General features: G+C 39.2%; 1 pseudogene across 1 annotated transcript in view; it reads right to left on the bottom strand.

The window, feature by feature from the left end:
* The window catches only part of LOC146457588 (allene oxide synthase-lipoxygenase protein-like), a 33,899-nt pseudogene extending 8,945 nt beyond the window's left edge, over positions 1 to 24,954 (bottom strand). Inside the window, exons 1-8 of the transcript XR_014858428.1 lie at positions 24,815 to 24,954; positions 22,287 to 22,351; positions 20,332 to 20,385; positions 5,671 to 5,825; positions 3,972 to 4,274; positions 2,612 to 2,751; positions 1,778 to 1,884; positions 730 to 934 (exon numbers count right to left, since the gene is read on the bottom strand). The product of XR_014858428.1 is annotated as an allene oxide synthase-lipoxygenase protein-like (transcript). The remainder of the gene's footprint in view (positions 1 to 729; positions 935 to 1,777; positions 1,885 to 2,611; positions 2,752 to 3,971; positions 4,275 to 5,670; positions 5,826 to 20,331; positions 20,386 to 22,286; positions 22,352 to 24,814) is intronic.
* Between the last annotated feature and the right edge of the window lie 1,675 nt (positions 24,955 to 26,629).

Below are 26,629 nucleotides of genomic sequence, written 5' to 3'. Positions count from 1 at the left end.
AACTTCAATTGTGAGGTTATGCTGCCAGTTTTGTTACATGTGAACCGAATCATAATTGAACAAAATAAAATGGAGTTTAATTTTTGTACTATTGTTGTTTTCTTTCCGTCTCTTTCTGTTAAGTCGTTTTGTTGGCGTTTGTAGTTTTTTTTTTCTTCTTGTGAAAGGATTTTAGTTTGCCATCGCTCAAGGAGAGTTTCACAAACAAAATAGCAGTAAGCGCGTATATAATACCAGTTATTAGAGTTCATCAGATATTTAGAAATTATACGATTGATAATTGCTTAATAATATTCGGTAAGAGAGGTCAGTATATTGTCATTGTAAAAGCTTGTCCCTTATAGTTGAGTAACTTTTGCAGTAGAAGAGAACAACAGTTTCATCTTTGATTTGCTTATATTTGCAATAAGGGCAAAATCTTTGATCTCGGGAAATTTTGTTTTATCTGCCAAGTAAAGTGATTAATTTATGATTTCCAAGCCGATGTTACACTAATGGTCTCCACTCATTTCTTTCCTTGTAAGATTCAAGTAATCACTTAAAAAAGTTATATTCTTTAACAAAGGGTTTAAGGTAACGACGCTTTAATTTGTGTTGTTATCCACTTATAATCTAATGCAACACAGTCAATAAAGGATCTGCAACCACAAGCGTTGGTCAGTTACCAGTATAAAAAGCCTATTTGTCCCCAGTTGGTATAAACTGAGTGAATTCTTAAGGATACTGAACCTGGTTTGAAGTCCATTTGAATCGCCACAGGCACAAGATGGTTGCCTTGTGTTTTGTTATCTGGCGCAGACGCAAACAGAGCAATGGGAGACAGTGTGGCCCACATAGTGCGGTTAGGATCATTATCGGCATAGTCCTTCGGTTCCTTGGGCAGATCGTCACACAACTCATAACGAAGAGCATAAATGCGGCCCTGATTAATGGCCTAAAAATCAACCAAAATATGGTCACAAATAAAACCTTACTCTGGTAAAAAAAAATATATATAATATATATAAATGATTAAGGACTGTGCCTTCTTCAATTGCAACTGCGCACACGCTCTGCGCATCTCGGGATGGTCCGACCCGGAAAGTCGAGTTTCTTTACGGCGGTGCCTACGAAAAAATGATATTTTTACACAGTTTATAACCACGCGGCAAAAGCAGATATGGGCAAAGGTTATTAGAATCCGAAAAGAAAATTAGGGCAAACCAAGCAATTTTTCAGAAATAATTAAGCTTCAATTTGGGAAAAAAAATGTCATACGTTGTTTTGTAGAGCATGAAGTTCTTAGGTTCTACTCCTGGTAGGAGCACCTGGATTTCCGTTTTCCGAGTGTACCTGTGTCGCTTACTGAAAAATACATCATTCTGATTGTTCTTTTTCGAATCTTTTTCGCTCAATCATTTCTAAAAACTGAGTGGTTACCCCCCATTATTCTTATTAGCCCTTGCTTACATCTGCTTTTCCCACATAGTGATAAACCGCGAAAAAAAATACTGCTGTATTAATAGGCACCGTCCTCAAATGTTTAAAATCCCAACGTCTCGGGCAAACACCTTTTTCTGAGAACTATAATAAATAAGATATTTTAACAGGGAGCCCACGTCACAAAATGTGGTTTTCAGTGAGGCCCTTCTTTAACGTAAAACGTATTTCCATCGAGTTGCAACCTATTTCATGTCAGCGTTTATTATCAGATGTACATACAGAAGCACACAAGACAGCAGGCAAGGACTCCTTATAACCTTTAGATACAAAATGAACTGAAAGAAAGACAAGGTACCTCTTCCAATGTGTCTTGTCTTCCCAAAGTCTTTTGTACAGCGGCTTCCCAGGGAAACGTGGGATTCAGTTTTTCCTTCAGTTTGGTCCAGTCCAATCCAATGTTTCCTGGAAGAACCGTAGCAAAATCATGAATGGGAAAAAAACTCGCGCTGGGTGGCGGCAAAAAAACGCGTAAACTTAACACTTTATTTCCTCGTTCCTGCACTCAGTGGCTCACCTAGACTTTAATCTTCGGAATTTGTAAGACAAATCACAATCTCGTACCCAGAGTCCTCGGGCTCTTTGGCCAGCGGTTGGTCGCCAGGAGAGACTCTGGAGACTTCGAAAATATAATTCCAGTTCCCAGTCTCTCCAGGCGACCAATCGCGGGCCAAAGAGCCTGAGGACTCTGGGTAACGATTCCACAAATCATTTAAGCGCTGTTTAGTTGTTTTGTGAAGTGATAACCTGGGCCGGGTTGTTCGAAAGCCGATTAACGCTAATCTAGGATTAAAAGTTAATCAAGGTTTTCATTAAAAGTGGTTTTAAAGCCTAATTTCAAGCTAAAGGTAAAGGAAAGTCTAAGTCAAAACTGAGAGACAAAAATGTTTTGGAATACTCTTCACCGATTTGTAATTAAAATTGAATCAAAATTCACATTAATCCAAGCTTAATCGGGCTTTAAACAACTGGGCCCTGAGTATCAGGCCTTCCTTAGGGGAGGAGAGGTAGAAAGGGCCTGATACTCAGGCTAGTGAAGTGGCCGCTAGGCTACATTTGTACACTTTTTTTTTTATGGCAAAACGTTAACAATAAACTGAACTGAACTGAATGTATTTGAAGGATCACCCACCTTTACTTCCATGAAGTCACTCGTTGCAGGGACATAGGGTTGACTCCTGCCAGACGCTGTTGAGTGAAGAACTTGTCACTAATCCATTCACTCTTATCTTCAATGAAAGCCTCGTTTTGGGATGACCGCTTAGTGTGTTCCTACAAAGAACCTCAATGGTGAGCTTTGCATATAGATTTTTTATTAAAGAAACTCGATAGGAATCTAAGAATTCCTATTGAGTGATTAGTGAAAAATTAGAACAGAAGACTATTAGTTTTATTGGTTTTATCCGGGAAAGTTGTTTTACATGCCTCTGCGTAATGCATCGGTTAATTTTTTTTAAAATAAATATTTAACTTTTGTTCTGCACATTCGGTTGTTTCTAAAAAAAAAGAAATAAGCTCCCTACCTTGAGGTACCAGCCTGAGTAAACAAGAACCTCGAGCGCTAAATCGAATCATTACGGTTCTCGGAAAAAGAAAATTCGAGTGCTCCTATCAGGAGTCGAACCTAAGACCTTCCCATTACTAGTTCGGATCGGGGGGGTACTCCCTTTTATGGGCTATATAGGTATGTACGGCCCCAAAGGATATGGTTTTTCAGCCGCTTTGGTCATAAAAAGGATATCGATTTAAGCCATTTTGCCGCCATTTCGGTAATAAGTAGGGTATCGAGTTTTGCACTCTAGTCTTGAATTGGGTTTCTTTAGAAGAAGCTACTTCTTCATAATGACCATTAAACTAAGTTCATGGAACAAACATCCTGCAAACTGCTGAGGTTTGAATGTCGATGAGTGGTATTTGTTAAAAAAAGGTCATGTTATGTTCTTAGCCCAGTGAATAAATAATAGAGAAATTTTTCCTTCGGTGACAAAGGATACTCGGTAAAAAGAAAATCCGAGTACCCCTACCGAGAGTCGAACCTAAGACCTTCCTTCATAGCAGTAGCAGTAGCAGTAGCAGTACTTAGCAGTAGCAGTAGCAGTAGCAGTAGCAGTAGCAGTATAGCTGTAGCAGTAGCAGTAGTAGCAGTAGCAGTAGCAGTAGCAGTAGCAGTAGCAATAGTAGTAGTAGTAGTAGTAGTAGTAGTAGTAGTAGTAGTAGTAGTAGTAGTAGTAGTAGTAGTAGTAGTAGTAGTAGTAGTAGTAGTCGTCGTAGTAGTCGTAGTAGTCGTAGTAGTCGTAGTAGTAGTAGTAGTAGTAGTAGTAGTAGTAGTAGTAGTAGTAGTAGTAGTAGTAGTAGTAGTAGTAGTAGTAGTAGTAGTAGTAGTAGTAGTAGTAGTAGTAGTAGCAGTAGTAGTAGTAGTAGTAGAATAATGATCATTCCAGAAAGACTATTAATAGGATAAAATTGATAAAAGTTTATAAGATTCTGCCTACCCCTCCAAGTATCGCAATCGTCTCAACATACTCTGACAAAGTCTCGTAGTAATGGTAGCTGAATTCCTTTGGAAAGAACTTCTTATCTAAATGGTACACTAAATCGCTGCTTTTGTGAACGGATCAACGAAAGAACCAGCTGTTAGCTTCCATGGCGGCATATCCAATAAAGCGAATCCAGAGCGATCTTTTTTCACATTCCATATCTTCTCCAGTCCCTCAAGTTCCCAAGATCTCTCTCTTTTGCAGAGGAATTTGTCGTTCTGGGGAAGGGACACTTTGTGGCAATCTTTAAATAATGGCCTTGAAAACAAACAGAACTTCATCCTTAATTTCATCAGTACATTTCCCTCAAGCCTGGGGCTCGTGGTTCCATTTGAGGTTTAAAGATTTTATGACGTTATTTTCTGGTCTATAAGAGTATAGACCATAGAAAACTGCCGTCGGTTTGTTTTTTGCAATAATTGTTTTAGTATATACCACACAAACTGAATAACAAGTGGACCAAAAAATTATTTTATTTCTGACAATATACCGACAAATGGTATGCAATTTTAAAATCTCGCGCGCCACGCGGTAGGCGACTTCTTATTGTAGAAAGTTCCGTCTTGCTTTTTCGCAGAGAAATAAAACTTTTGGAGACAATTGTTTAGTTCCTACAGTGTCATTTCTTCGATTTTTCTGTGAAATTCGCCTTGTTGTTGAAACCATACTGAAAAATATTAGACGTTTCATTGTTTTCATTGTAATTGTAGTGCTCGGCAGTTTTCGTAAACAAGGGATTGTATTTTTATTTTTGCCTTAGAATATGAGGTTGAAAAGATTAAACAACTTACCATTTAATGCCGTCAAACCAAAGTTTGCTGCCATTTATGTATTTTTTTTTAACAGCCGCCTCGTTTATCGAAATAGCTTCCTCTTAAGTAACCGTGGCGAAACGGGAAGCCATCTTGTTTCTCTTCGGGTGCTCAGAGGTGAATAGTACTTGGCTAATCACCTCCGAGCTAGCCAATCAGCGCGCGCGAAAAGCACTATTCACTAGTGCGGTATATACTAACACGGAAAAGTACGAGAGAAATAGACCTTATCACGGTTTTCGACGCCATTTTGACGAGTAGGCAAACACGCTTGAAATAACAGTGGTTGTATGGAAATCCAATGTCAAATAATTTTCATAAAACATCGCTTCTGAAAAATTCATGAATTGGAAACTTTTGGTACTAGGAAAAGAATTTTAAGAAAAAAATTGGAGGGATGTAGCTGTGCCAAAAAGCGTCCAGTCGTGTTGGCTATTGGCTTTATTTTTCTGTTCTGACGTCACTTTTATTTTAAGCAATAGCTACCAGCCAACGAATCAGCGCGCGGGAAGTTTGACAGTTACTGTAAAAATAAATTTCAGTTGTTCTTGTGCTATGAAGTAGCCACCCTGCGAGCAGAGCCCCCTGTTTGTTTTTCAAAATCGAGCAAGCAAAAGAAAGGCTCTGCTAGCAGGGTGTAAAGTAGCCTGCATGGGACAGGCGCAAGTTTCATGACGTTTGCGCAAGGTTAAAAAAGTTATTCAGGTTCAAAGTCGCGCGGGCGAATCCAGTACCCACCGGTCTAGATGGAGTAAGCAGTCAGATCATCGTTGTATGAAAAACTGATGTAAAGGTCACTAATAAGGGAGAAAGAAATAATATAGATAAAGAAATAAACTTACCCAAAAATCAAAATCGGTACAATGATTGCGATTAAGCCGGCTATCACTGCAAACAGAATCTTGTTGCCCATGACTGATGCGGAAATCTACTGAGTTGCTGTAACCTTCACAATATGAGGGAATTAAGATTCTCCGCTCTATGCACAGTCGTGTACCTGTCGTTCAGATAATTGTCAGTAAAACTTATAATTTTTGTTTTGATCACCTTGTGCGGTATCCGAAAATACAATAAGATTTTTCTTTTGTTTTTCCTGCTCTCCTATCTTAATTATTATTCTTTGTTAATTTAACTATTCACTTGTACTTGTTTGTTTCTTTTTTTCTTTCTTGTGTGTTACAACCCAAACAAGGTATAAATCTGATTTGCGTGGGATGGCTGTGGCAGATTTCGGTCGAATTCCTTTCTCTTTTGTTCGTATTCTTCATCGTAGTCACGAATTTCAATTTGGTTAATTAATTTGTTCATTAAACCTGGATTAAAACCTCTTCTCCCTCATTGCTCTAATTGCCTTCAGCAAACACGGCCTAATCAGAATCCAGAAAGGCTTTTGCCCTACGCGTACCAGATCCAAGTTCAGTCAAAATGGCGGCCCTGTTTTTCACGCGTAAATTTTGAAGATATTCCGTTTTCAGAAAGAAAACAAAGCTTTTTAGAGCGGTAAAACGGAAAAAGAACTTCTAAGAATTACTCAACAGTTTAAACAGTGGCGAAGAAATCACGCTTTGAGGACAGCGAAGAAAATGTGTCATCGCAAATCGATCATAAGTTATCATTGGCGCTTTGGACTTTGTCCGCTTGTACATAATTGTACCGTTCCTATTAAAACAAGATGCTTAATCCAGGAAATAATTACCCTGCTAAGCTTACGTTCTTCCATGGGATGGAAAGAGGCTAGACCCAGGAAACAACCTAAGGTGCAATTGCTTGCTAACTGCTCTGCTGTATATTTACCTGGCAAGCTTGCAGAAAAGGATTCGAGGAATAAGAGAAACAGGGAATGACCTGTCGTGTATAATGAATAACGCGGCAGACAATCCAGTCAAACTGGGCGAAACCGGAAAATTGTTTCAAAAGAAGTGTTTGTTCTAGATATTACTTTTTAAAGATAATTGAAAGTCTGTCTAGTTTACACTGAACATCTTATAGATTTCTTGCTACATCATGATTTGACAAGTATCTCACTGATTTAATGTTCTTTTCGTAATATTTCTCTCTCTGCTACGATATATTTTGGAATAATTCAAAGCTAAATAGTATTCATTTTACAATCGACAGTTTGGTTTAACCGGTTTGTTCACACTTGGGTTAACACTTCCTGTTTACCGAGCACCAGAGTTTACTCCTTAATTAGTGACTCAAGAGATGATTGGAAGAAACGGACAACACGTTTGCTTGGTATAAATGCTTTTCTCATGAGGCTCGGATTTATTTGTTCACAGTCCAAAAGTATCTGTCGGCAGAGTAGCGGTTCAGGGTTCCGCCATCAATCTACAACGATTTACAAACAACCACGTTCTTGGCTTAGTTTGTCTTGGGGAATTGAAAGAAGTACTAAACCTTCATCCCAGTTGGAATTTGGTCGTGTTGTAACAATAAAAGGTAGTCATGGAACTAAACTCAAAAGCATTTTTTAAAACACACAGTTATGACAATCGTCCTTCCAAAGATTTTTCGTAACATATAACCTTTCAAATGTTGTATCCAGCTTACGTTCTTCCAAGGGACGGGAAGAGGAGAGACCCTGAGAACAACTCACAAAAAAGGATTCGAGAGGAATAAGAGACAGAGGGAATGACCTGTCGTTTATAATGAAGAACGTGATAGACAATCCGGTCAAACTGGGCAAAATAAAAATAAAACAAAATAAAAACAGGAACGGATGGCGTGACGTTTCTAGAATGAAGAACTTGCCAGACAATCCAATCAAACTGGGCGAAACCGGAAAATTGTTTCACGTGAAGCGTATGCTTTAAGGGCTTGAATTTATTATTTTGCAAAATAACTGAAAGTCTGTCTAGTTTACAGTAAACATCTTAGATTTCTTGCTACATATTTAATAGATATCTCACTGATTCAATGTCATTTTTTCGCGTCTTTTCTTAGGATACACGGCTCTGCTACAATCAATTTTGGAAAATTTCAAAGCTAAATAGTATTCATTTGATAATCGACAGTTTGGTTTAACTGGTTTGTTCACACTTGGTTAACACTTCCTGTTTATCCCGCATCATGGTTGACTCCTTAATCAGTGACTCCAGAGATGATTTTGATTCGTCTAATTAAGGTAGAGAGAAGGTTTTGACCTTCTTCACGATTGCTCTTTGCCTTCGCCCCCGGGCCTTTGCCTTACCGAAAAATCATTTCATCTGGTAACAAAACATTCAAAGCATGAAACACTACGATTTAAAGTTCTTTAGACCATGCGGCCAGCTCTCGTAAGTTGTTGGATGGCACCACTCCATTAACGTAAAAAAGTTGGTAGATCCACGATTTCGAAATAAACTAAATGATAATGCGTTTGTTTTTATGAAGTTGTCTGAAAATTTTATCATGAAATTGGCAAGAATCGTTGTAAACACCCTGGCGGAAACGGAAACACGTTTGCTTCATTGGTCTCAATGGTTTTCGAGTGACGCTCGGTTTTACTCGTGCAAAGTCCAATATCTGTCGCAAAGTAGCGGTTCAGGGTTGTGGATATACAGCCAACAATGTACATTTATTTACAAACAGCCACGTTCATGGCTCCGTTTGTTGTGGTGAATTGGAAGAAGTTCCAAACCCTCATCTAAGTAGGAATTTTGGTCGTGTTGTAACAATAAAAGGTACTCATGAAGCTAAACTTAAAAAATTATTTGAACACAAATCAACTGAAAGTTATGAGAATCGACCTTGAACAGCTTGTTTCTTAACAAAATATCTTTTTAATATTTTCAATCGAGGCAACACTTACCCTGCCGAGCTTACGTTGTCGCAAGGGACAGGAAGAGGAGAGACCCTGGGAACGAGGTTGCTTTTTTGCTGCTCTACTATTGCCCAGAGGAGCTCACAGAAAAGGATTCGAGGAATAAGAGAAAGAGGGAATGACCTGTCGTTTGTAATGAAGAACGTGATAGACAATCCGGTCAAACCAGGCAAAAACCGGAAAATTGTTTCCAGTGAAGTGCATTATCTTCAAACTGAATTTATGACAATCGCAGCAGAACATGCTGCCAGCGTAACAGCCTTTAAAATTCTTTCACTTACCTTCCTTACGTTGATTTGCTGCTCCACGTTTTTGCTGCCGAACACGCGCAAAGAAAGAACTTTGTAGAATAAAAACAGGAACGAATGGCGTGACGTTTCTATAATGAAGAACTTGCTAGACAATCCAATCAAACTTAATTAAGGCGAAACCGGAAAATTGTTTTAATTGAAGCGTGGCTTGAAAGTATTACTTTGGAACTGAGATTATCGAAAGTCTGTCAAGTTTACACTGAACATCTCAGAATTCTTGCTACATATTTGATATGTATCTCACTGATTTAATATCTTTTTCGTAACGTTTCTCACGGATACACTGTTCTGCTGCTATAAATATTGACATAATTTCAAAGCTAAAGAGTATGCATTTGATAATCGACAATTTGACTCAAATTTAAATTTGCCTCAGACTTGGGTTAACGCTTCCTGTTTATCCTCCACCGGGCGTTTCTCGGCCGTTGTCATGGAGATGATGGAAGCAAATAAAGAGTTTTGTTATCCTTTTCAATCACCTTTTTATTTTACAAGGTTTTGTCATACCGACAAATCATTTCCTCTGATGGTCAGTAACATTAAAGGAATGGCATGGAATTTGTTGAAAGCAACACTCGAAAACAGTTGCATTGAACACTTCACCAAATCGCTCTGACTCCTTTGAGGGAAACGGAAGAATGGTTTGCTTGCTCTAAGGTTCTTAAACGATTTTTATCTAACGAAAAATCACAGTCCAATATCTGTTACAAAGTGGACGCTGCAAAAAGCGACTAAGGGTTTAGTATATGTAATCATATGGTATACTCGTGAAATTAGGAAATAGTTTCACGCGCGTTTTGTCAAAATTCTAATAATTTCCCTCTCCTAATTTCACGAGTACACCATTTGATTACCTCTTAATTTCATGGGTGACAAATTACGCTCACAATCGTGGTCGGTTCCGTCTGTTACCCACGCAGGCAAGAAACCACTCGAGTACTTTCATCCCACTGCTCAGGACGAACCGTCTCAGGGTTTTTCTCAAGGCCATTTTCATCACACCAGTTCTCAAAACCCTCACCCAGTTAATTTTGCTCTTTCGCGTATTTAGGTTTTCTGTAGCGTCTTTTGATGCGGTAACTTCTTTCATCCGTAACATCTTTAAACCTGGACGCCATCTTGGCAACTGAGATAAAGGAAACGTTGCCATAGCAATTTTGCAATTTCACATGCATGTGAAATTATAAATTAACGATGAAATTTCGCGCCAAAATTAAGGAGTAATTTGTCACCCATGATATTATTAGCTTTAACAAACAATCTACAGTCATCCACAAAGTAACCGCATTCGAGGCTATATTTGTTGTAGGGAATTGGAGGGAGTTTCAAACACTCATCGCAACTGGGATCAGTTGTGTGCGTAACCCCAAAAGGTGTCATCAACCTCAACTGGATAGAAATCTTAACAAAAGTGAACCTAGTTTAATGGCCTTAGCTCCCACGAGTCTCCTGTAGCTCAGTGGTAGAGCATCCAAACTAGTAATCGGAAGGTCTTTGGTTCGAAGCCTGATAGGAGCACTCGGATTTTCCTCTTCCGAGTATGCCTGTGTCATTCACTCACTGAAATACGTCACCCACAATGATGTATCATCTTTAAACTGAGGGTTATGACAATCCAACGTGAAAAGCTTTTTTCTTAATAGCATAGTTAATACTAACTATGTTAATAGATATCTTTCTCCGAGCTAACACTTCCCGTATTGAACTTTTTCTTGTTTGCCCCTCTAGATTTCGACTGATTTGAGTGTAATACGAGAAAGAGGGAATGGCCCTTCGTCAGTTTATAATACTGTTACCGTACCTTGGGTTCGCTAACACAGAACACGAAGAACACTTAATTCTTCAGTTTTAATATCGTCTGCGAGCAACGCACTCTTACAATCTGCTCTGCTTACGCGACCACATGGCATGCCCTAACATGGAGCTACCATATTTGGGCACTGTGTAACACAACAGTCAGTTACAATACAATCAAATTGTATGCCTAAGATTTGGAAACGCTATGTGGATGACACCTTTACCATCTTGAGTCGAGACAAAGTTGACATTTTCCTGCAACACCTCAATAGTCACCAACCAACGATCCGCTTCACTATGGAAACTGAGACTAACAACACAATCCCCTTTCTTGACACGTTGGTAACTAGAGATTCGGATGGCTACCTCTCTACCAGTGTTTACAGAAAGCCTACACACACTGACCAATACCTAGCGTATGATTCACACCACCCGCAATCTGTAAAACGCGGTATTGTCAAGTGCCTGTACGATAGATCGAAACACCTCATAACTAAACCATCAGTTATCTCGCAAGAAAAGAAACACCTCTCATCAGTTCTTGTTTCTAACGGTTATCCGTTTTCGTTTGTGAAAAACGTTACGAAAACAAACAAACAAACAGCCACAAAAGAACCTGCGCCTGAAATGAAATCTACTGCGGTGCTACCATACGTCAAAGGGTTATCAGAGGGTCTTCACCGTTGCCTACAACAGCAAGGCATACGGACAGTTTTCAGATCTGACACAACACTTAGATCACACCTAGTGCGACCTAAGGACACTGTCGACGCTGAAAAACAAGACGAAGTAGTTACGAAATCTAGCCATCATCTGTCCCATGACCGAGCTAGTAAGGGGCATGGGTCTATTCCTTACTTGACGTCACAAACTGATTTGCATTGTATTAAGTCTTTGTGAAAATGCATGCAAAGCAGTTTGTGACGTCATGTAAGGAATAGACCCATGCCCCTTACCAGCTCGGTCATGGGAAAGATGATGGCTAGATTTCGTAACTTTTACAGCTTATAAAAAGTCAAGATTTGGTTGAAAAAAGGCGCAAAAAAGCTCAATGCGTTTCGAACAGGTGCAAAGATTTATTTAAGCGAAAATTTTTGGGGAGGTTATGGGCACTTTAATGAAAAATCGAAAGCGAAGTAGATCGGACACAGCCGGACATTTCAAATTCAAGAAACGTTCAAGTGTACGAGTAACAGCCTTTCTGAGACAAGCATTCAAGTGCTTTTGAAGTTTCAGCTCATTGAGAAGCGTAATAGTTGTGCACATTTGAGCGAATGTTCTGCTGTGTGGTGCCGAGCGAAAGAAGGGATCGAGGACGGCTTTTTTTTATGCTGAACTGAACCCCTCGCAGACGTCTTAAAACACTTAGGGCTAGCCGAGACCAAGTGCACGAGGTACAACCTCACAGAGTCAAGCATTCAGTGCAAGTTTTTAAACTTCAAGCTTATCGAGAAGCGTAAGAGCTTTGCACATTTGTGCAAATGTTTTGCTGAGTGGTACCGAGCGACGGATTTCATACGTACGGATTACATAGATAAACTTTTGTAACTGGAGTCCTCGTAAACGCGTAGAAACAAAAAGGCAGGCATTAGGCTCTTCTTGAGAAATTTCTTCGATCGGCTTTAACCTCTTACCACCAGGATTTGCAAGTTATCCTCAAATTTAACCGGTTGTTATTGTTATTGTTGTTATGTAATCTAATTCGTAAAATCAGGCAATTTTTCTGATTTCAAAGGAAACTTTAGAGATACGTGAAAACTAATTATATAACAAGTGGTTGTCAAAATGATGTTTTTTCTCATTTTAAGTTGAAATGTTCAGAGAAATCAAATTTTGGGCCATTTCAGTTAAAAGAAAAGCTATTTCTTAAAGCGTAGTTGTTTCATTACACTTAGCTTGAGAATTTCATTTCAAAGCGCCCTTTGAACAGCGCAGTGCATTCGACAAGATAGAACACGCTCTATTTTTGAAGTTCCAAATTTTCCGAGTAACTGTCGTGGAGTCTTCTTCTTTTGTTGTCAAGAATTTTTTAAAAATTGTTTGTCTGTACTTTCAAATTTTTTTGTCACTCAATGACCCCAAATGTTCTCAGCCCTAGCCATTTTGTAGCCCTAAACTCAACAATTAACCCCAAGCTTCCTTCCACTCCTAAGCCCAAAAATTAACCAAAAAGTTTCTTAAGTCGGGCCATTTATAAACTCTTAACTCAAAATTTAACCCTAAGCTTTCAAACTCTAGCCATTTTTTGGGCCTATGCTCCAAATTTAGCGCTTTCTTAGTCCTAGCCATTCTTTAACCCTAAGCTCAAATTAACTCTTAACTCTCTTAACCATAGCCACTTTTTTTACCCCATGCTCAAAAATTAGCCCCTAGGCAAGGAGGTCTCAACCTTAGTCATTCTTTCCATCGTAAGGTCAAAAGTTAACTCCTACCATCCACAACTCTAGCCATTATTTTACCCTTAAGGTGGTCTTCTACTCAAAAACGTGAAGTTAAGTTGGAAAAGTCATTTTTTTAAAAATAGCAAAATTGTAACCTTTAAACACCTGGGAATACTGTCTTGAAATAATCTTACTCGATTTCCGGCGTTAAAGCAGCGAGATTTAAGAAATCTAATCAGCAGTATGCAACTTTTTCCATAGCAACAATTGTTTACCTTTATTAAATGATCACAAACAAACGTCAATAAGAACATTACCCCCCACCCACCCCTTACCTCTCTGTAAAATGACATCAGGTATTACCGTGGAGAAAAACCAGACTGAGGAGAGAGTCCTGGGGTAGGAGCTTTAACCGAGAAAACATGACCCAGGTCTTACAGAAACGATGGATTTTGCATCAAATTACCGTTCAGCTTGTATTTTAGTGTGGCAACTCAATCTCAATTTAAGGATGTGAGCGCTAGCACGAAAGGGATCGCTTCTCTGGCCTTTTTGGTTTGATACGATTGGCTGAGAGTTGCGGGATTCGTCACTTTCATTATGACTCACAAACACAAAACGTCTCCTGAGAAGAATAAAATAGGCCTTATCACGGTTTTCGACGCCATTTTGACGAGTAGGCAAACACGCTTGAAATAACAGTGTTTGTATGGAAATCCAATGTCAAATAATTCTCATAAAACATCGCTTCGGAAAAATTCATGAATTGGAAACTTTTGGCACTAGGAAAAGGATTTTAAGAAAAAAAACTGGAGGGATGTAGCTGTGCCAGAGAGCGTCCATTCGTGCTCTGAACTTTCCATACATTTGTCTGTATAGCAAACCAGCCGTGAACTGCTACTAAAAATAGTTCGCGGGAAAAAAAATTCAGACAAATGCATGGAAAGTTCAAAACACGACTGGACGCTTTCTGGCACAGCTACATCCCTCCATTTTTTTCTTAAAATCTTTTTTCTAATGCCAAAAGTTTCCAATTCATGAATTTTTTCAGAAGCGATGTTTTATGAAAATTATTTCACATCGGATTTCCAAACAAACACTGTTAATTCAAGCGTGTTTGCCTACTCGTCAAAATGGCGTCGAAAACCGTGATAAGGCCTATTTCGAAAGCTGTTGATGAGGTCCCTGAAGAGACGCCCTGTGATGACACCTGTAAGCCTGAGTTGTTTTCGCCATCACCTAAGGATTTAGGTGATTGTTCTATGCCTGAGAATGCGTCCCAAGACGTTCCTGAAAAACCTATAGGCGCACCGAAATTTCTACGTGATTTATTTAATAGTTGTACGAGATACGAATCGGCTCCGAAGTTTACGTAGAACTTGAAGGACACCGACCGCCGTGTGCGACTTCGTTTTTTCGGTCGATACACTGACAAGTGAGCAGCCAAGAGATTATCAACGGTTTTGTTGCGGCCGGTATTGACGTAGATGAAATTTTGCCTATCCAGCAACGGGCGTCAGATAACACGTGGGTGGAAAGCTTTCGATCGACCGATACGAAAAACGTTGCCCTTGGTGTCCTGTCCGTATCGATTGCTGGCTGCACAGTTTTCTTAAGCGACTGTGAGAATCGTGTGATGATTGTTAAGATCTACGAAGCGCCTACTGAATTACAGGACACTGTTTTGATCGGTCGACTTTCGCATTATGGCAAGGTTTTTTCTTTCCGTCGGGACAGAGTCGCCGCTAATATCTACAACGGTGTGCGTACTGCTAAGATGCAGTTGAATTTGCCCATCCCGCCAACTATTTTTGTTGCGCGCGGGTTAATACGAATCTGGTATCCATCTCAACCTAAAATGTGCATCGCTGCGGGGATGTTGGACACGTGGCCGCAAAATGCTCATCGTTCCGGTGCTTTAATTGTGAAGCGCCGGGGCATAGGATTGCAGATTGCCAGTCACCGCCCCTTTGCTCTATTTGTCTTGAAAAAGACCATCACGTTTCAGTATGTCCGTTTTTGTTATATCGCGCGAATGCGGTTAACAAGTCTGGCAGATCTCTAAACCTCGATGATGTGGAGACCATTTCGGACTCAGCTTCGTCGCCTGCTGCATCGCCTTCTTACGCCAAGGTGGCTTCTCGTACACCAGAGCAAGCGGAGGCCATTAAAGCTGCCGAGGCGGCGAGATCGGTGTCCAAGCAGCCTTCGTCCAAGTCTTCCAAGGACTCAAAGGATTCTGTAAAACAACAGCCCAAGAAGCCACCCAAGCCGAAAGCAGCGAGTGAGCCACCGCCTTCAAGTTTCCAAAAACCATCCTCGGACCGTAAACGAACTACACAGGAAAAGGCGGAGCGTGAGCGCCATCGTCATCATCATAATCACGATCGCGAATCATCTGACGAGGACTCTGATCATGAGTTTGTGAAGGTGAGGGCTAGGCGTCATTCTAGGCGCTAGTAGCACCAATGTCGTTGAAAATTGTATCTTTAAAGGTTGGGGGTCTTGGCACCCCTGCTAAGCGATTCACTGTTTTGCGCGAGCTTGAGCATTTGAATGTATTATTTATTTTTATTACAAGAAACTCATGTGCCCACTAAGAAGGTCGCGGACGAAATCGCTCTTTGTTGGCCTGGCCAATGCTTTTGCTCTTTTGGGAGAGGCAAATCTGCTGGCAAATCTGGTAGCTTTATTTGTCTCTCCCAGATTTTCAGGCCATATCTTTCACTTTTTATTTGATTCTGACGGGCGCGTTTAAAGTGCATTGGTGCTACTAGGGTCTACGAGTCTTAATGTTGTTAATATCTATGCTCCAAACACTGTCTCAGAGCGTAAAACCTTTTTTGAGTGTTTACATGATTATTTTATTTCTAATGGTTCTCGCGTTATTGCTGGTGACTTTTTTAAAATTGTATTGATAACAAATTAGATCGCTATTCTGCTAATACTTTGCTGTCGGACAAAAAGTGTCCTGGTGCCTTTTTGTCCGATTTTTGTTTAAGCGATGTTTGGCGCAAATTGAATCCGCGCCTTGTTTCTTTTACTTGGTCTAATTCTGATTACTCGCTGGCTAATCGTATTTGATCGTTTTTTTGCTGTCTCGTTCTTTGTTTAAATTTGTTTGTTCAAACAAGGTTTTACCTTGTGTTTTTTCCGATCATGATTTTGTAGTTCTCGATTTTTCTTTTGATGGTTTTTCAAATAAGCGAGATGGTGTTTGGAGATAAAATGCCGCTCTTTTTCGCTGATCCTGAGTTTAAGCGTGAGATTTCTTCTGTTGTTGATCGCGAAAAGAGTGTTACGGCCCGGTTCAAACGTCGAACTTTACATGAGCCGAACCTAATACCTATTAAGGTCGACCCAAATAATTAAGTTCGGCAGTTGATTCAGACGTCAAACCTAACTGAAGTCGAAAAATAGATTTTCGTGGTCAGCGGCTGTTGTTTTTTCTCAACAAGATTAAAAATGGCGGGAAAAGATGAATTCTGACGTGGAAGAGCTTGTTTGGTAAAATGGCATTGGGGGTGGTCAATTGTTTATTTTAGTATAAGTTTGTATTGATATTTCTTATAATTCTTTATAGTTATATTTTTATATAAAAATTTTTAAATTCATGTAAAGCGCTTTTGATCATTTTAATGTTAAAAGGCGCTATATTAAGTGAATAAATTATTATTATTATTGTTATTATTATTATTATTATTATTATTATTATTATTATTAAAATAATGAGGTAAGGCCAAACACGGCTCCTATTGGTCGAGATAGGAAGAATATGACCTTCAATGCTAATTTGCTCTTACGAGTACGTCTTTCAAAGATCTCCCTTTTCAGTACAAAAGTAGGGAACGGTCTTTGTAGATCTCTCTTAGCAGAGGCTGATTTTCTATCAAGCGCCATTTACTCATCTGAATGGTTTTAGGTTAGGCACAGAAGGGCGATATTCCGTAACAAACGGCAAAATGCCGACATTCTTTCGCTGAAATTGACTTCTGAGAGAGTTTTATCTATAAGGTTATCGAGGTAACCTCTGTAGCGTAATCTCTGTTTGAATAGAGTAATGTTTTCTTTTGAAGATTTTGTTCTAAGAGGTCTTGACGCTTCGTCTTTGATATAGCCTGTATTGGAAAAGTTTCTGTCGGTTTGAAGTGCGTGTGCACATCAAGAATAGATTTTTTTTTTTAATCTTTGGCATCTCAGACAAGTATATTTATTGTTTCTAAATAAGAAGAACAAGCACATTCCCCTTTTCCCGCCATCTTGTTCAGATGAAGTCCTTTGCGCATGCCAAGTCGACGGAACGCGCAGACCTCTGGGATAGATATAATTTATATAATTTATACGTAAGGTATGCATTTGGTTCGGCACATGTAAAAGTTCGACGTATGAATCGAAGTCGAACTTTTGCCGTTCTATTCGACTGGCGCAGTCGAATAGAACGGTGGGTCGACCCAAATACAAATCTGTCGATCCTAACTGATTCATACGTCGATCTTTACATGCGCCGAACCAAATGATTAGGTTCGGCTCATGTAAAGTTCGACGTACGAACCGGGCCTTATTGCCGACTTTGAGTCTCTGGGGGCTTGGTGGGATGATCTGAAACTTGTCATTCGTTCTGCTTGCATTAATTACTGCACACGTTAGTGTCAATCTGTAATTCGTGAGCGGAATTTTTTAACTAAAAGTGCTAAAAGTGCTTTCCATGCTGGTGATAATTCTGTAGTTTCCGAATTGCGAGATGTTGAAAGCGCTCTTTCGTCTCTCATTTCTCGTGAGGCGGAGGGCGCTAAAATTCGATCGCGTGCCAAGTGGATCGAGGAAGGAGAAAAGCCCACGCGGTATTTCTTTCGCCTCGAGCAACAGCGTGTGGAGAAAAACTCGTTTGATTCCATTGTTGATACTGATGGTAGCGAAAAAACTTCACAGGCTGATATTTAGCGGGTTTTTAAGAATTTCTATCGTGATCTGCATGCCAAGGATAATTCTATTGACATGCAGATCCAAACCGATTTGATTGATACTGAGAATTTTCTTTGAATGATATTGAGCGTGCCAGTTGTGAGGGCTTATTTACTAAAGACGAGCTTTTCTCCGCTTTGAAGGGCCTTCAGACCGGCAAATCGCCTGGCTCTGACAGCCTGGCCACCGATTTCTATTTGTCTTTTTGGGATGACCTGGCTGATATTCGCGTTCTGGTTCTGAACGAGAGATATCGCCTGGGTGTTCTTACGTATATCCAGCGCGAGAGTCTCTTGCGCTTGCTGCACAAAAAGGACCGAAAAATTGACGCCCCATATCGCTTTTGAATACGGATTACAAACTTATGGCTTTCTCAAGAAGCTTGGTGATTATATAATAGCCTATAAAACACAAGCAATATACAAGCTACTCACGATATCTGTTAGATCTAAAGAACAGCTGATTACATAAGTTCACCTGGAAAACCACAACTAATTACAAACAACAACAACAATTTATTTAGGTATTTCCATATCTATACATGGCATTACCTTATACAAACTAGAGAATTATATAATTGTGTAAACTTCTAATACGGTTTCATAAGCTATATAACTTCTTATATCTAGAGTTCATGATTTCATAGACAAGAGCAGCAACTGATCTACAAATAAATGGGTCAATACTATTAAAGAGGAACAAAATTTTTGAATTAATATCTAGTTATTCAAAAAATTAGTATTTTCTAGTTATTTCATCATGAATTTTGATTCGAAAACTATCATAAAATGTGCAAAAGAAGAAAGTGTGGGACTCGTTTTCAACATCATTAGTTTGGCAAAAAGTGCAAATTCTTAAATTTTCAGGAGTCTTGGGGACAGTATATCTTCCAGTTTCAATATGAAGTTGATGGTTTCCTAAGCGAAATTTATTTACAGCGGTTCTATGGAGAGGATTTATGATAGCATCTAAAAATACAGATTGTTTAGTGTCAGTTTTAAAAAACTTGTAAAAGCTCAATTTTCTGTTTGAGTTAAGAAATGAGAATTGATGGTTAATTAATGCTTTGCGTATATTTTGATTGACGTGATTTATAAACGCTTTACAGTTATTGTTATTTAAAACCATGGAATTAGAATTATACTCTTTGAATAGCACTTTAATTTTCTGTGACAAACCTGGCTGGTTTTTGTCAGCCAGTTCGTTAGAAATCTGTAAACATTGTTTTGCAATGTTATTTTCTGGTAGAGTTTGTAAATGTATCCGGAATTTAAGAATGGAAGTGTCAATATTCAATTTCAAAGATATTCTTCCTAGTTCATTTCTAGCTGCAACGTTTGGGCATCGTTTATTTACTCCTAGGGATTGCTTACAAACAAAAATATGCGTTTTTTCAATTACGTCCTTTTCCCAAGTACTGAAATCATCTTTATCATAGATTGCCCATACCTCAGATCCGTAGAGAAGAATTGGCAAAAAGAGTGAATTAAAAAGTTTGTTGGTAATATCAAGCGGAACTTTGGAGAAATCTAAATAACGGGAGGTAGCAAAGAAGGATCTTCAATTAGGTGGTTTACTAAATTACAGGAATGAGTTGTTTCTGGAAAACGACCTGCTTACTGCAATGGCCTGGAAGTGTTTTTCTCCCCAATGTTGATCCATTTACAGAAACCTTTTCACAAATAGCAGTTAATTCTGTGCAAGCTGAGGGACTGGCCACTCAAGTAAAAATTCAGCGTAATTTAAGCAAATATTAGGAGACATATTAATTTAAAATATTTATAAGGCCAAGGTAACGTCTCAGAACAGCTTTCAGCCGTTAGCAAGCAGATTCACATTTTTGACACTATTTTGTCCGAAATTAACGTTAACTTTCTATAAAAGGGTATTCAAACCTTGCAAAATATCAACAGGTATTTACTCTCCTTTCTGTTCTATGATACCTAGCTGGGAAAATTTGTTTAAATATCAGAACATGTCATCTTTTGTGATCATTTATTTGTTTCTCATGACCTGTATGTTTGAAAATGTAGTCATTAGGTAAGGAGAAATTAGATTCTGGTCTCTAGATGGTTAACCTATAACCCCCAATATCACCTAGTAAGCTTAACACGGGGCAAAACAGCATTCATAAGAATTCCGATTCTGATGGCTTTCATCTTCAGGAATGGTAACACTTGGGGATTTCTTCCACTGATTCTGGAAGTAAAAACACACATCTAACATACTAAAAATAATGTAGCTTACATTAGTTGTAAACCTTCTGTTTAAAAGTTCTTCTCTTTCCTTTCCCTCTTGTTCCTGCCAAAAGAATCAATGTTATCAGCCACAAAAACAACAATTCTAACACAAGGTCTTTTTATTCCAAAAGAAGAGGACTCTACATGGCAACAAGTTTGTCATTATATGGTGCTGCTGCTCATGAAGACTGGATGATTATTATTTTATTAGTTAAAATAATTTCTGAGGTTAAATTTTATTATTGGAGACATCCTTACAGACAGATTATTGTTGTATGTTTAAATAGCCTGTCTCATATTTTACTAGCTTTTACTAAAATTTAGCAAACCAGCCAACCACCCTATGCTATGAAAAGTAAACAATGAAAATTCTCGGAAAACAATTTCCAAGCCCCCAGCAGGAATCAAACCTGCAAACTTCCAGATACTAGTTTGGATGCTCTAACCACTGAGCTATAGGTGACCTCAAGCCTGACCTGCTCACCATATGAATGACCCATAGATCAGTGATAAGAGCATCCAAACTAGTATATGGAAGATTGTGGGTTCGATTCCTGCTGGGGGCTTGGAAATTTTTTTCGAGAATTTTCATCGTGTACTTATTGTTATCTATTTCATTTTACTAAAATACAAATAATAATCAAATAATCAAACTTAATCCATGGAAGATTTAGGATGTGTTTCTTTGGAAAAATCCAAATCCGGATTTTTGATCTAAGGTCACTTGGGCCATGTTGCATCAAAGGAACCGACGTATCTTTACCCAGAGTGGATTCGCCTGGGTGTTTTAGTGAAAGTGAAAAGCACACATCGATAACCAGCGCTTAATTTTTCACTTATAAATAGCTCTGGATTTGTGAACAAGTGTTCCGTAGTGAGTCTGTCAACACTCTTCTTAAATTCTGCATTGAATGCAACATCGAGTTATTGAATCTTGCTTGTTGGGCCTGGAGCTGCAAGCCCCAATGTCGTCTGGCACTCTTACATCAGAATGGTCTTTATTCTGCATGTTGTACTTTGAGCTCTGTGTGAATGACATAATTTTTCATTTTGGAAAAAAGAGCTAGTGCTAGCTTTGTTTCATGTTTTTTTTTTTGTTCCCCAAAAATAATGACTCCCCAAAAGTAACGAGCCCCAAAAGCTGCTAATTTTTATAATGAAAGTAAAGAGGGTCGTTACTATCAGAACTTTACAGTACATCATCAAACATTCAGATCATAAGAGTAAAGGAAATGATCACCAAGAATGAAAATTGTTTTTTCTTTCCATGGGAAAGAACCCTGGTTTTGGCTGGTTGTATGACACCTAAAATGTGTTATGAATGAAATTTCCTGTAAAGGAGGGGCATTAAAGTGCACAATATTAACGCTATATTAATTTTTTTTATCAATGGGCAGTAAAGTGTACAATATTAAATTGATTTAAATAAATGTACATATACGAAAGATATATTTTGAACAGTGGATGAAAGATCAAATAGAAGAAAGATCCTCACAGTACACAACTTTAAGCAGTTGCGAAAAGAAACCCTGAAAAAAATTCATGCTTGATTGGGATTCAACCCATAACTAGGGTTCTTGATTTCTTGAAGAAGAATCAGAAAAGGACCCTGGGAAGAAAGTCTCGGTGTTCTTACAGTATGGCTAGCAAAGTGCCTTGAGGGGGGGGGGGGGGGGGGTTTCTCCTATATAAAAGTAACAGGGGTGATCTTCAGAAATTATGAAAAGGTCCCCTAAAAGGTACCAGAATTCTGTTTTGTGGGCATGGTCTGAATAAATTTTTTACTCCCAAGACGTATCAAGTCAGTTGACTGACTGGGACTGGGATGGGAGGGGGGAATGCCCAATGCCCAGCTAGTGCTGTGGAATGAAACCCTTGGCAGAAATGGGGGAAGGGTGAGAGGGACAAACAAACCAGTTGGGAGATATGGGAACTATTCTAAACATGTTAATGCTCTCTTACCATGTAACGAGTCTTGATGTGTTGTACCTAACTTACTCAGCAGTCCTTGTACTCCAACGATTAGCCTTAAGTAAGAACAGATATAAAAACATCCAGAGAATTAGTTTTCATGGATACAACAACTGAACTTGACGGTGGCTTGCTTTATTTATGAGTCAATTTTACACCTGTTACATGTATTTTTCCCATGTAAAAAAATAAGATTCAATTATAATAAAGGCATAAAACCATGGTCTATTTTTTACTTCGACTTGTTCGCAGTTAATCCACAAAAGCAAAGGCCATAATGTTAAGATCATAGGGTGCTAGAGTAATAAAACAAAATAGGATAAATTAATTGACCATGCAGTGGTGCAACTCTATGCTAATAACTATAAGCTTATATAAAATACGCAGAGAGCATATTTCTTAAATCTACACTGTAAGTAAGTAAGTAAGTAATTTATTTAGTGTCAAATACACAGGGGGTGGTCTCCCAGTCCCCCGAGCCACAGGCTCATGATATAAGTGTTTGACAGTATAAAAAAAAGATAATAACTACTAATTAAATTAAAAAGTAACACTGTAGCCATCAGTTGTTTAATGCACTTGTCAATTGAAACCCCCACCCCCCGGACCCGGGACAGATAGGGGGATTTGACAAAGGCCCTGATCAAATCATACCGTCCAAAACCTCCAGCCCCTGGGGGAAAATCTTGAGATCAAATTCCCCTACCCCTGGGAACAAATTGGCAAGGGATTAGAAACCCCAAACCAAACAAAACAAAACAAAATGAAACCGTTCACACTTAATTGATCAGGAGCAAAATATACTTTAATAAGGCAATAGTTTTCTTGTAATACATCTGAACAAAACTTGCTGCAGATTATTTAATTTTGCAAGAATATGAATTTCACATTGCAACAGAGCACTTCTGAACAGTGATTGCTTAGAAAATGTTAAACAGCACAGTCAGTGTAAAGCCGCTTTTGACTTGGTGCATCCACAAGTCGCATGCATTTGAAATGGAACCACTCTATAGGAGAGCCAGGATTATCACAAGCAATCATATTGGGTACAAGAGTAACAGACCTGCATGGCACCCTAGCGCAAAATTTGGCTCTCACTGGCATATCTTTGACTGACCGCCCCCTCAATGTAACATATGAGGGGCAGATCTTTGTAGATTTGTTTGAGCAATGGTTGTTGCTCTATTAAATGCCAGTCTTTCATTACTGCTGGGTGGTGTTGTGTAACGAAAGGCAAGATTCGTTTGTTCTCCTTTGGTTTTTGAAGGAGTGCTAGTTTCCTGTTTTCAAATTGCACTTCTGAGAGGGTCCTTTGAACAAGGTTTTTGGGATAACCTCTTTCCTGTAGGTGTGATGTAGGATTTTAATGAATTTGCTTTTCAAATATTTTTTTTTAGAAGAGTTTGTTCTGAGAAGTCTCAGTGCTTCGCCTTTGATGAAGCCTTTTTTTACCCCTGGTGGGTGGCTGGCACGAAGAGAAGTGTGTACATTGAAATGTTTCAGTAAGTTTGAACTGCGTACGCACATCAAGAACTGAATTACTTCTGAATCTTTCGCCTATAACTGTTTGTTAATCCAGAAATGTTTCCGTTTCTGAAATTTCAGCCGTAAATTTAATTGTGGGGTGGTGTTTGTTTGCTTGCTCAATGAACTGCATTATCTCCGAGCTCCTTAAAGTCCAGAGCGAAAATATATCGTCTATATATCATTTCCAAATGAGTGGTTTTAAAATCTCTGTTTCAACCTTACCTTTGAGATATTGGCAAAGGCGAAGGCCATTTTTGTACCCATGGCTGTACCATGGATTTGTAGGCAGAGTTTTCATAAAACTGGAATGAATTTTCTTCTTACTTTTGAATTGTCTTTAAACCAAATTTTGCGAAGCATTTTGCCAATATAAGCCAATATGGATGGCGCAAAAATGACAACGTGCAATCGATTGACTTCGTGACGGACTTCGATACCAGTCAACCACAGTCAAATCTCCCTGATTCCCCGAGGTGGGGACATATAAAGAAGCAAAACACATCTTATCTACCCCCCCCCCCCCCCAGGGGACAGATCTTTGATCAAAAGAGCTTATATTCCCCTATTATCCCCCTATCTGTCCCGGGTCCGGGGGGGTGGGGGTTTCAATTGACTGGTGCATAAGTGTCCCACGTCATTTAATTGAAGTGTTCTTGAAGATCATAGAGGCTCCTTTTATAAGCGTTTGTACTACATTTCATAAAGTTAAGGACGGTGCCTACTTTTATTACTGCGCATACATTCTGTGCATCTCAAAATACTTGGGTTTCCAATGGGTGATGCCTACTAACATGGGGATATTGTTATGCCGTTTAAAACTATTTGTATCCAGAAAGAAAATTGGGGGTAACCATGCATTTTTCAACAAAACTTCAATTTGGAAAATAACGCCATACACTGCTTTGTATTTTTCTTTTTTTTAGAATAATTGTTAATAACAGTAAGCTTAAAGCTCAAAGCTTATCGACACGAGAACAGGGCAAAAAACTCACCGATTAGTCTCTTGATAAAGACTGTCCATGGCTGAAAAACGACTATTTAACTTGATCAGGATAAAAACACTTTTCCCTAATTCTCTTTTAAAATCTATCCGTCGGCATTTCCAACCCATCCGCCAATCCGCCATTTTGTTTTCATGGACTCTTCCGCTGACACAAAACGAGACACGTCATAACGCCATGCTCGGAACATCTAGCCGGCCTGTCGCCCGATTGGATTCACTCGGATAGCATGGTTAGCGCTAACCCAGGTTAAATGCCATGACAACCTATAGGTTTTAATACCTCTTAACCAATGGTTAGCGCTAACCATGCTTCGAGAAACTCAGCCCTGGCTAACAGCGACAACAGCAGCTCAACAGTCGCAAAAATGATACCCATCGAACCGGCTATCAGCCGGTCATTTCCCTACCCCCCTTAGGTATCGTTCTATGATTCTGGTCCCACGGGAGGCACAAAACCTACCCCAAAGGAAATTTTCCTACATGCTAAATCCGTTCGAAAGAGCGTAAAAAACAGTTGGTTGAGACACATTTTTATTAGAAATTGGCGACCTAACTAAAGCCACGTTTTTTCCCGCAAGTCTATTTCGGGGGTGAGGGGTGAGGGGTGGAGGATGTGGGGTGAGGGGTTGGGGGGATTAGAGGTGAGCCAATGTTCGACAAAAAGTATACGAAACGAAATGTAATTAAGCGGACTTTATTTAAGACAGGATGGCCCGATCAGCTACGGGGCTGTTATCCTGAGGGGCCCTGTATACACCTAAAATCATTATAGAAAAGTTATGAATTACAATGAACGCTTGTAGTCTAAAAACTTGTGGTCTGAGAGAAAAAATTACAATATATATGACTCTAATAAACACTTTTGGGCTAAAATTACAAGATAGAAAAAATAAATAAAACATTTGCAAACTAAGAAAAATCTATGCATAATCGTGTCGCTTAAAAGCCTCCAAGGACGCTTCCCGTTTGTATGTTTCAGGTAATGAGTTAAATAAAATCGCTCCGGAGTATCTAAAAGTTATCTTTCCGGGGCTAAGTTTGGGTCTTGAAGGATGAATGTCTTCACGCCGACGTGTATTGTAACTATGGAAACTGTGGTTTCTATTGATAATCCGGCAGAAAGATACTAGGGCACTAAATCATTAAGACATTTGTAGACTAAGATAGATTTGTTCCTTTTCCTGATAGTTTCTAAGTTAGGCCATCCTAGTGTCTTGAGAGCTTCGCTGGTGCTAGCTAGTCTGACAATTATGCGTGCAGCTCGATTTGTAGGCGCTGTGTCGCTGTAATCTACTCAACAGACAATTCACCCCAGGCCGTGTCGGTGTAGTACAGGACTGGTAATACGAGACAGTGGTATACGCATTTCGCTGCGTTAGACATGATCGGATGCGGCCGAGTAGACCCAAACACTTGTTAACCTTGGTAAACATTTTACTAACATACCCTTTCCATGAGAGGTGTTCGTCAAGGGTGACCCCTAAATAGCAAAAATATTTCTCACCCTTTCGATGTCACTGCCATGAAACTGGGTCTTAAAAAACGCATTTGCAAGTCTCTGTTTAGTACCAAAGAGCATACATTTGGTCTTCGTGAGATTTAGAACAAGCTTACTGTTTTTCATCCACTGTTAAACTCTTTGGAGGTCTTCTTGGATTTCCGTCATGATGCAGTCTGACTCCGAGCCAGTGGTATATATATGACGGTATCAGGCATACATGCTGATATTGGATCACAGCAAGCACTGTGGGAGGTCGTTGATATAAAGCACAAAGAGTAAGGGGTCTAGTAATAGTGAACCCTG

This window comes from Pavona decussata, unplaced genomic scaffold (genome assembly GCF_977016875.1).
Source record: "Pavona decussata unplaced genomic scaffold, jaPavDecu1.1 SCAFFOLD_238, whole genome shotgun sequence".
In the NCBI taxonomy this organism is placed as follows: Eukaryota; Metazoa; Cnidaria; class Anthozoa; order Scleractinia; family Agariciidae; genus Pavona; species Pavona decussata.
The sequence above is the reverse complement of the archived record's forward strand: the minus strand, read 5'-3'. Positions and strand labels throughout refer to the sequence as shown.